Below are 10049 nucleotides of genomic sequence, written 5' to 3'. Positions count from 1 at the left end.
TGTTCAACACCCATACAATGAGTGTACAGTGTACACAGGTACATATCTGTACACAGGTATAGTTATTCACATGTTATGTTGAATACAGGTACAGCAATACACTTCCTATCTGTACCATGCATTTGAGGGGCCTGGACCCAGGTTCACTTTAACATGAATGCAGTTACAGTCATTCACACAAATACATGTATGAGTGTACAGACATCTATGTACGTGTACAACACAGTGTCTGAAATCAGGCTAATGTCTTGTGGTATTATACCCATTATTATCATTATCTACAGATACGCACCCTGGGATGTTATTCTATCATTTAGCACTAGTTTGTAGCCCTTACGCAGAACATGTATTTCCTTCCCATTTCCCACCCTGTGAGCAAATGCATGCTAGGTTGAGTTGCTTGCACAGGCCAGGAAGTGACTATAACATGAGTGGCACTTCTGGGTTTCACTTCGATATTCCGGGTGGTGATTTCAGCGGCAAAAATGCTTTTACAACGAAAACACAAGAAGCTGTGGCCAGTCATGGCTCCTCTTCCGATAAGAAAATACATGCATAGGCATGAACCTTGAGGCTCTCACTCAGTTATAAGCAAAGACAAGCCATGACCAAGAACATGAACTATAATCTAGTAAGTCCCAGGTCAAAGCAAGCCGCCACCCCTCAGTATGAGCCTCCCTTCTGCCATCTTGAATGGGGGAATAATGATACTGCAGTGAGACCAGGACTGCTGAGACCATTTTATGTGGAACATTTCCAAGAAGTGCTACATGAACACCGTGATCTGTGGGTGTTTCCAGATGGAGAAATACTCCATTTTAAACTGGAAGTTCTTACCACTTTTCTGCTCCTCATGCAGATGATGTCCTTGGCCATCCCACAATTTCACAGCACCACCTGCTGCCCATTTGCTGCCAGTCCATGATGAGATTCAAGGTTTTTGAGATTAAGAAAAGTGTGCCATCCACTGTCCCCTCTAGGGCGTGTGCATGTGCACATGCTCACAGGTTTTCTGATGTCTGCTCAGTTAATTTTAGATCCCGCTCAGGTTGAACCAGGAAGGCCCCACTCTGAATGCATGTGCGCACACACTGCCTTGATACTGCCGCCCAGAACAAAACTCATTCCACACAGAGATGAAAAAAATTAGAGGGACCACTGGTGCCATCGACTCGGTGTCGACTCCTGGCGAATACAGAGCCCTGTGGTTGTCTTTGGTAGAATACAGGCGGGGTTTACCATTGTCATCTCCCGCGCAGTAGGAGATGATGCCTTAATTGCCAGAACCTAAGGGGTATACTCGTGGGCCGTAACCCAAAATTTGGCTGAAAATAAGCCAAATCTGGCAACAGAGCAATATGACTGCTGCCTGATATAGATGTTTTCCATAGTCTGGGAAACATACCAGCGGGGATTTGAACCGAAAACCTCTGGCTTGCTAGTCAAGTCATTTCCCCACTGCGCCATTAGGTGGCTTTCTTTACCTTAAATATAAAACTGCATATTTCCAAGCAGTTGCAGAGTGCTTCTGAGTAGAACACTACAGTGTGGGGGCATCTTGCTTAGAAGGATGGTAGACTTCGCAATATGCAAGCTATTACTTCCTTTACACAGCATATCATTGATCTATAGAATAAATTTGTTGCCACAGGAGGTGGTGATGGCCACCAGCTTGGATGGCTTTAAAAGGGGCTTAGACAAATTCATGCAGGACAGGTCTGTCAATGGCTACTAGTCTTGATGGCTATAGGCTATCTCCAAGCTCAGAGGTAGGATCCCTCTGGATACCAGTTGGAACAGAGGAAGCTGCCATCTACTGAGTCAGACCATTGGTCTATCAATGGCTACTAGTCAGAGGGCTACTATCAATGGCTACTAGTCAGAGGTCTATCAATGGCTACTAGTCGGAGGGCTGTGGGCCACCTCCAGCCTCAAAGGCAGGATGCCTCTGAGTACCAGTTGCAGGGGAGTAATGGCAGGAGAGAGGGCACGCCCTCAACTCCTGTCTGTGGCTTCCAGCGGCATCTGGTGGGCCACTGTGCGAAACAGGATGCTGGACTAGATGGGCCTTGGGCCTGATCCAGCAGGGCTGTTCTTATGTTCTTATCTAGCTCAGTATTGTCTTCATCTTCTCCAAAGTTGCAGGCAGGAATCTCTCTCAGCCCTATCAGGGAGACACCAGGGAGGAAACTTGAAACCTTTTGCTCTTCCCAGAGCAGCCCCATCCCGAGGGGAATATCTTACAGAGCTCACACTGGGTTGCATCCCATTGGATGGGTTGCATCCCATTCAGATGCAACCAGGGTGTACCCTGCTTAGCTAAGGGGACGTCATGCTCGCAGGGGAGCCACAGCGAGAGAGAGAGGCATCCCTTTATCTCCTGCTTGTGGGCTTCCCAGAGGCATCTGGTGGACCATTATGGGAAACAGGAGGATGGACTAGGTACGCCTTCCTTGGTCCTGATGTAGCAAGGCTCTTCTTATGTTATGTAATTGAGTTAGTTTATTGAGTTTACTAGTGATTTCAGCAGCCTTTTAATCAGCTTTGCTTTTGAGTTATATCTGTTGGTAATTGTGTTTAGAACATTTTTTGCTGCGTTTAATTTTGTTTTGCTCTAACTTTTACTATGTGGTTTTAATTCTTGTGAGCTGCTCTGAGCTCTTCGATATAAGTCAGTATCCAAGCCAGCACAGCATCCCTCCAAGTGTTACTGGTGCCTTCCTTGGGTTTCTTTTTAGACTCTGAGACTTTTTGAGACAGGGCATTATTTTCCCATTCCTTTTGCTATGTTAATCACTTTGATAATTTTTTGTTGAAAAGTGGTATGTAAATATTCTTATTTATTTATAAATAAATACTCTGAACTTCAGGGAGACATGATAGAGGTCTATAAAATCATGCATGGTGTGGAGAAAGTGGATAGAGAGAAATTATTCTCCCTCTCACATAACACCAGAACCAGGGGTCATCCCATGAAATTGATTGCCAGGAAATCTAGGACCAACAAACGGAAGTACTTTTTCACACAACGCATAATCAACCTGTGGAATTCTTTGCCACAAGATGTGGTGACAGCCAACAAACTGGATGGCTTGAAGAGGGGTTTGGATAACTTCATGGAGGAGAGGTCTATCAACGGCTACTAGTCGGAGGGCTATAGGCCACCTCCAGCCTCAAAGGCAGGATGCTTCTGAGGACCAGTTGCAGGGGAGTAACAGCAGGAGAGAGGGCATGCCCTCAACTCCTACCAGTGGCTTCTCTGAGGCATCTGGTGGGCCACTGTGTGAAACACGATGCTGGACTAGATGGACCTTGGGCCTGATCCAGCAGGGATATTCTTATGTTCTTAGGGTTTTGTTGTTCTGTCCTTTTATATTTGCTGTAAGCCAATTTATGGATCGATTGGGTAAAAACATCAGAATAGAAACATTTTAAATAAAGACAAGAGTGCTGTAAGATTCTTGGGATGAACTCCCATTAGCAAATGTTGCCACGGTTGCTGGCAGCAGAATACTCTATTACCAATAAATTACAAGGGCCACCAAACACCTGCAATGGTTACAGGGTAAAGACCCTCAGACATCATAAGCTGATTTGCAGCGGCTTTGACACAGTCTGAATATGACATCTAAAAGCAGGGTAGTGATGGTTCCATAAGCTATGTGTAAACATGTCTGTGGACTTTAGCTGACTCGTTATCTCTTTTTCAGACTGGTTGATGAGCCAAGAGCATATATCTGAATGGCTCTGCTAATCCTGTGCCTGGAAGTCAGACTGCAAGTATCTTTGACTTGGTGGGAGGAGTTGATTATACTCTCTGCATAATCCTGTGCCTGGAAGTCAGACTGCAAGTATCTTTGACTTGGTGGGAGGAGTTGATTCACCATCCGCTTGTGCAAAAGAAATGGCAGACAAGTTAGATGGGAGACAGAGAGACAGGGGTTTTGGAGGCCTGGAATAAAGCAGCCGGGCCGAGTGGTGGTGGGGGAGATGTAGCACCAAAGAGTGCAAAGGTTCTCTCAGGGAACTGATGTAAGCGGTTGCTGTACTTGAAGGAGTGTGCTGCTGTTATATGCTTCAAGTAATGCTCAACCTGTATATTCATAAACAAAGCAGACATTACAAAGACACCATACGCCTCCAGTAATCTCTCCTCCAAGGAAAGTCTGAACCCAAGTACTGCTGCACCCCTGGAACTTCTCAACATTTGGAGAAGCAAGGCTGGAGAAACGTGGCATGTGTACTCCCATGTAAATATAGGGATGATGGGAGTTGTAGTCCAACAATATCTGGGGACCCACCACATGCAAAGCACCAATTTGTGCATGCCGTTCCTCATCCAGCTAGGCAGGTGTCCACAGAAGCAAGCTTTATAATGTCAACCTGTGCTTGACCAGGTTGTTGCCTTCTCAAAATTAAAAAAGCAAAACCTGAGATTCTCAGGATTCTCAGTAGGTTCTTTACTGCGCAGCAATGCCATGGATACATAGGATGCACAAGAAGCTCTGGCTATAATGCATTTCCAAATGGAAACACTGTAAAGTGAAAAGTTGCTTCAGGTGAGTTTCATTCAATAAAGTAAAGGTGTGTTGTTCATATTTAGTTGTTACTTATGATGTATGTACACATAGCACTATCAACACAGGTGACTCTTGGCGGAGCTTCATAAACAATCAAGGCAGATCCCTGCCATAATGAAGCTTACAAGCTAAATGTTCATATTGGGAGGAATTCAATAGGGAGCGACAAGGGTAGCAAAAGATGGATGGAATTGCCTGCATTGAGACCTGGTTACAGTTTGAAGGGGATGAGAACTAAGGAGTTAAACCAAGGCCTTATCAGAAAAGGTGAGAAGAGGAATCTGGAGGGAGGTACCATGTACAGACATGTCGGGACCTAGAGGTTTAATAAAGGACATTCAAATTGTCATAAATTCAGTGTCTTCTTTTGGAAATATTTCCCCCCTTTTAATTTGGTTTTAACATCCAGCCTAAGTGTTCTGTGTAACTCAAAAGCTTCATGTTTTTGTTTTGATTTTAATTTACGTTTTATATCCCGCTCTTCCTCCAAGGAGCCCAGAACGGTGTATTGCATACTTGAGTTTCTCCTCACAACAACCCTGTGAAGTAGGTTAGGCTGAGAGAGAAGTGACTGGCCCAGAGTCTCTCCGGTCCTAGTCCAGCACACTAACTATGTTAAAAAACAACTTATAAATGTCACAAATAATTTTGGTAAACAAAATTCACAAGCTTGGCAATTAATATTCTTTGTTAATTTGGCAGAAAAAGCAATAATCTTAAACAGACCCTTTCTCATTTACTACTTTACACCATATTCTGAAAACGCCCGTGGGTAAACTAAAGAAGATATACCTGGTTTTCTGGCCCAGATGACGAAACAGAGTTTTCCCTCAGATGATGAAACAGCCCATTGTTCCAGACCATTTATTCACCTTGCTCCATGTGTCACAATAAACATTAATTTAAAATGCCTGAAATTGTTGTGTGAAGCTAAAGAAAAGAAGGATCTAAGAGAGGGGGAAGGGACTCAATAGGTTTAGCCACAGATCCCTGAAGCGTTCATAAACATGTAGAAAGAGTAATCACTGAGGTTCATGCTTGACTGCTACTTGGCACTCTGTACATAATGAAGTTCTTGCTTTCTTGAAAGTACTTCAAGGAACAGCTTCTATAGTAGAGAGACGAACGGCAGAGACGAAAGTCTGGTTCCTTCCATTTCCATGCTCTAAAAAAACAAACAAACAAAAAAACATGAGGCAAATGGGAAAGCACATGACTGCCACCATGTGGTTAGTACAATCTCTGTCCTTCCGCACTTATAATCATTACTGCAGCACAGTTTTAGGTAAATGCACAAAACGGATTTTGCATTTTGTTTCAAGCTTGAAACAAAATGCAAACAGCTGAAACATTTTGTCAAAACAGTGGTCGACCCAGTTGTTTTGACAGAACAAACCTCGAAATGTTTTGAGTGTTTTGGCCATAGGGAACAATGGAGAAACTCAAAATACCCCATTGTTCCCCATGGGTAGCTCCTAGGGACACCAAAGTGGGTTGGGTGGTAGGGCATGGTGTGGGTGCTACCTACCACCCAACCCACAAAACAACTGGTTATCATTTGTATAACAGGCCAACCAAGAAGCAAGGAGATTGCAAGCTAATCAGAAGCCAGTGATAGAAAACCAATCAGCAAGGGGGAAAACAGGCTTCCAAAATGGCGCTGATAACATCAAAACATTTTTTTAACTGAAATGGGGTTGTTTTGTTCTGAGCTTGAAACAGGCCATTTATTTAAAGAACATTTTGTTTCGAACTCAAGACACTTGAAACAGCCCATTTCAAGTCACACAGTTTTTAACTTCTCAGGATTGTTGTCAGCAGGACAACAACACCGGCACACTGACGACACACATGACTGCCACGTATGCGCAGAGGCCATGTGCATGCTGGCATCATGTGGGGGCACCGGGGAAGAGCACCGTCGACATGTGAAGATAGCCACCGATTCAGAAAGTGGTGGAGAGCGGCAGAGGAGCACGAATGCACCTGCTCTCCTCCATGTTCAAGGTGCAGGGGGGGTGTTCTGAATTGTGTGTCAAATCATGATTCGTGTACATCCCTAATATTTGGATCAGGCCATACACAGATCAGGACCATAATGGGGGAAGAGCTAAAGCCCCCAATCCCTCTGCCACAGGTCCAATTGGGTTGTTTTTACCTCAGGGTGAGTGAAACTTCTCTTTGGTGCTAATGGGAGCTTTCCTCCAGGTAAATGGAAGTGGAATGGGAAGAAAGGAAGCTGCCACACACTGAGTCAGATCATTGGTCCATCTAGCTCAGTATTGTCTTCACAGACTGGCAGCGGCTTCTCCAAGGCTGCAGGCAGGAATTTCTCTCAGACCTATCTTGGAGATGCTGCCAGGGAGGACACTTGGAACCTTCTGCTCTTCCCAGAGCGGCTCCATCCCTTAAGGGGAATATCTTACAGTGCTCACACTTCTTGTCTCCCATTCAAATCATATGCAACCAGGGCAGACTCTGCTTAGCTAAGGGGACTAATCATGCTTGCTACCACAAGACCAGCTCTCCTGCATTGTGGGACATGAGTGTGCATGGCTCCCCCTGCCCCACTCCCCAGCACACCATCAACACACCAAACAATTATTTGTTTATTTAACATATTTGTACAATCATCCCTTGCCAACTGCAAGGGATCCGTTCCGGGAAAACCTCGCAGTTGGTTGAATTCGTGGTTGACGAGCCATTGAAATCTATGACAAACAGGGTTACAGGAATCACGGTCACGAAAGGACCGCAAAATACATTTTTAAAGAAATCCCTCCAAATCACCATGAGTCACTAAGAGGAGTGAAGGGTAACCCCCCCAAAACCACCCCAACCCCTGAAAATAATGAAAACCCCGCCAAAAAATCTCACCAAATTGCAGATAATCAAGCCGTGGTTGGTGAGACCTGCCACGATTTCCCAGTCGTGGATACTCAAAACCGTGATTGGGAAACCCACAGTGGGCAAGGGATGACTGTATTGTCCAAACCTTATGTTTATAGCTGTTTGAGGGGGTGGTCCGTGTGTGAGAGGTGGTGATGGTTACTATAGTAACAAGGTAAAGACCTTTTTGTTCACCCAGGCCTTTTAGATTTTGATTTTCAGATTTGATCTGATTTTTAACTAATTTAAAAGTAAGTTTTTAAGCTGCTGTGTATTGTATTTTGTATTTTCTTTTCTTCTTTTTTGTTTGTTATGATTCAATGTGTTATGTGTTTTCATTGTATGTTTTAATCCTCTGTTGTGAGCCACCCAGAGAACAATTTGTTATGGGGTGGCTGACAAAGTTTTTATTATTATTTTTACATTTATATCCCACTCTTCCTCCAAGGAGCCCAGAGCGGTGTACTACATATTTAAGTTTCTCTTTCACAACAACCCTGTGAAGTAGGTTAGGCTGAGAGAGAAGTGACTGGCCCAGAGTTACCCAGCTAGTATTCATGGCTGAATGGGGATTTGAACTCGGGTCTCCCCGGTCCTAGTCCAGCACTCTAACCACTACACCACGCTGGTGTTATCATCATCACCCTCATTATAGCAAGTAGTGGAAGAGAATGGTCAGACTCATCATCTGAATCTGCCCACAATATTTGACAGGTTTCGTTTCTCTTTGGCTAAATAGCAACATCAAGCCCTCCTGAGGTAGGGGGAAGGGGACCATTGCCATCATCCCAGTCCATGGGGGCCCTGCCTCAGCTTCTATTCAAACACTTCATAAAATGTCACAGGAAAGGAATGCAGAAAATGCAGAAAACAGACTGTTGGACTGCAACAATCTGACAACACCATCTGATGCTGCTTAAAAACTGTGTGCACAAAATATAGCAATTCCAGTAATATTATTATTATTATTATTATTATTTACATTTTATATCCCACTCTTCCTCCAAGGAGCCCAGAGCGGTGTACTACATACTTAGGTTTCTCCTCACAGCAACCCTGTGAGGTAGGTTAAGCTGAGAGAGAAGTGACTGGCCCAGAGTCACCCAGCAAGTCTCATGGCTGAATGGGGATTTGAACTCTGGTCTCTCCAGTCCTAGTCCAGCACTCTAACCACTACACCATGCTGGCTAGTGGCAACTAGTGTGGAAACAACCCCAGGGACTCAGTGGGGGGAGGGTAGCATGTATGCCTGCATGTGAAGTGCAGAGATACACATTGCACCCCTCCTCTGTGTGTTCATATATGTGAGGATGGTCCAAGCTTTCCCTCCACACATACATGCTATTCATATTTCTTTATTACGTTTATACACCACCTTTCCCCCCATGTAACTCAAGGGGGCAGACAGAAGGATCCCAAGGGGGTCTCCCATCCAGGCATTGACCTGGAGCAGACTTCCTTAGCTTCAGCTAGTTCATTGCATCGTTTGCTTGTGGAACCATAATCAGGGTTGCAGACTGACTGAGCATTTTGCTGTTACGTATGAGGGAGCTGTTGCATTCACTTTCTGCCTTTGATGTGTGTTCAAGAAAATACTGGACATGCATATCTTAATTTAGATATAAGATGTCCTGTGTTATATTATCCTGTACAGGTGCCAAGCCAAACCTTCAATTATTTTGACACATAAAAGCATAATTAAAAAATGACTAATTAAAATGTCAAGTGCTGCATATGTGCTGAAAGAACAAAATTCTGTTTCCTTTCTTCAGCTGCTCTCTCTCTCTCTCTCTGGTCTGTGTGGTGTGTGAGCTGCCTGGAACTATGGCTGGGTAGTCCATCTTTTTTCTTTTCTTTTATTATTTAAAGTGTTGGCTGGCCGGCCGAATATTGGCTAACTAACTCATTCAGTTTAAATTTCCTCAGGTCATTTTATCAGACCACATCATCCTCAGCCGCTTCCAAGTGTAAGGGCTGAACCGCTGATCTATTTTGTACTCACATTGGAGTAAAAGATTGTTTATTAGGTAGCAGGTGGTGAGGCCTGCATGGAAATAAATCCACCCGTCAAATCCTGTGGGGTGGCAGTGCAAATCAAGTGCAGTCATGGATTATACGGGAATGTGAGTTTACATAAATTACCACAGGGGCCCATTTACTCCCTCACAGCTTCATGCTATATTTCTCCTCACAGCAGTGGTGGCTCAAGACACCTCTATGCACCTGAGGCAAATGCTTCCTTCGCCCCCCGGGCCTTATGCACACCCTCCTCTCCCTCCTTTTAAAGCAGAGGCAGGAGGGCAACATGCCACCTCACGGCACTCCCAATAATCTGGTGAGGAACATGGCCCCTAAAGAATGACATTCTAGCAGTTATTTATTTTATTGTATATTTATTTTTCACATTTATATCCCGCACTTCCTCCAAGGAGCCCAGAGCTCCATGGTACATGGTCATGATGTTTGTCCTCACAAAAACCCTGTGAGGCAGATTAGATGACCAGTTCACACAACCAAGTTTTAAATGAGGCATCGCTAACAAAAGGCAAAAATATGATTTGCCACAGACAGAAATCAGGA

General features: G+C 44.4%; 1 long non-coding RNA gene across 1 annotated transcript; it reads right to left on the bottom strand.

Annotated features, from left to right (window-relative positions):
- Positions 1-5428: 5428 nt before the first annotated feature.
- LOC128324975 (uncharacterized) lies at positions 5429-7591 on the bottom strand. Its single transcript, XR_008307194.1, has 2 exons — positions 7458-7591; positions 5429-5745 (listed from the first exon to the last, which is right to left on the bottom strand). It is a non-coding gene; the product is annotated as an uncharacterized LOC128324975 (long non-coding RNA).
- Positions 7592-10049: the final 2458 nt, after the last annotated feature.

This window comes from Hemicordylus capensis, chromosome 4 (assembly GCF_027244095.1).
Source record: "Hemicordylus capensis ecotype Gifberg chromosome 4, rHemCap1.1.pri, whole genome shotgun sequence".
Taxonomy (NCBI): domain Eukaryota; kingdom Metazoa; phylum Chordata; class Lepidosauria; order Squamata; family Cordylidae; genus Hemicordylus; species Hemicordylus capensis.
Note: the sequence above shows the minus strand (reverse complement) of the source record. Positions and strands in the feature narration are given on the sequence as shown.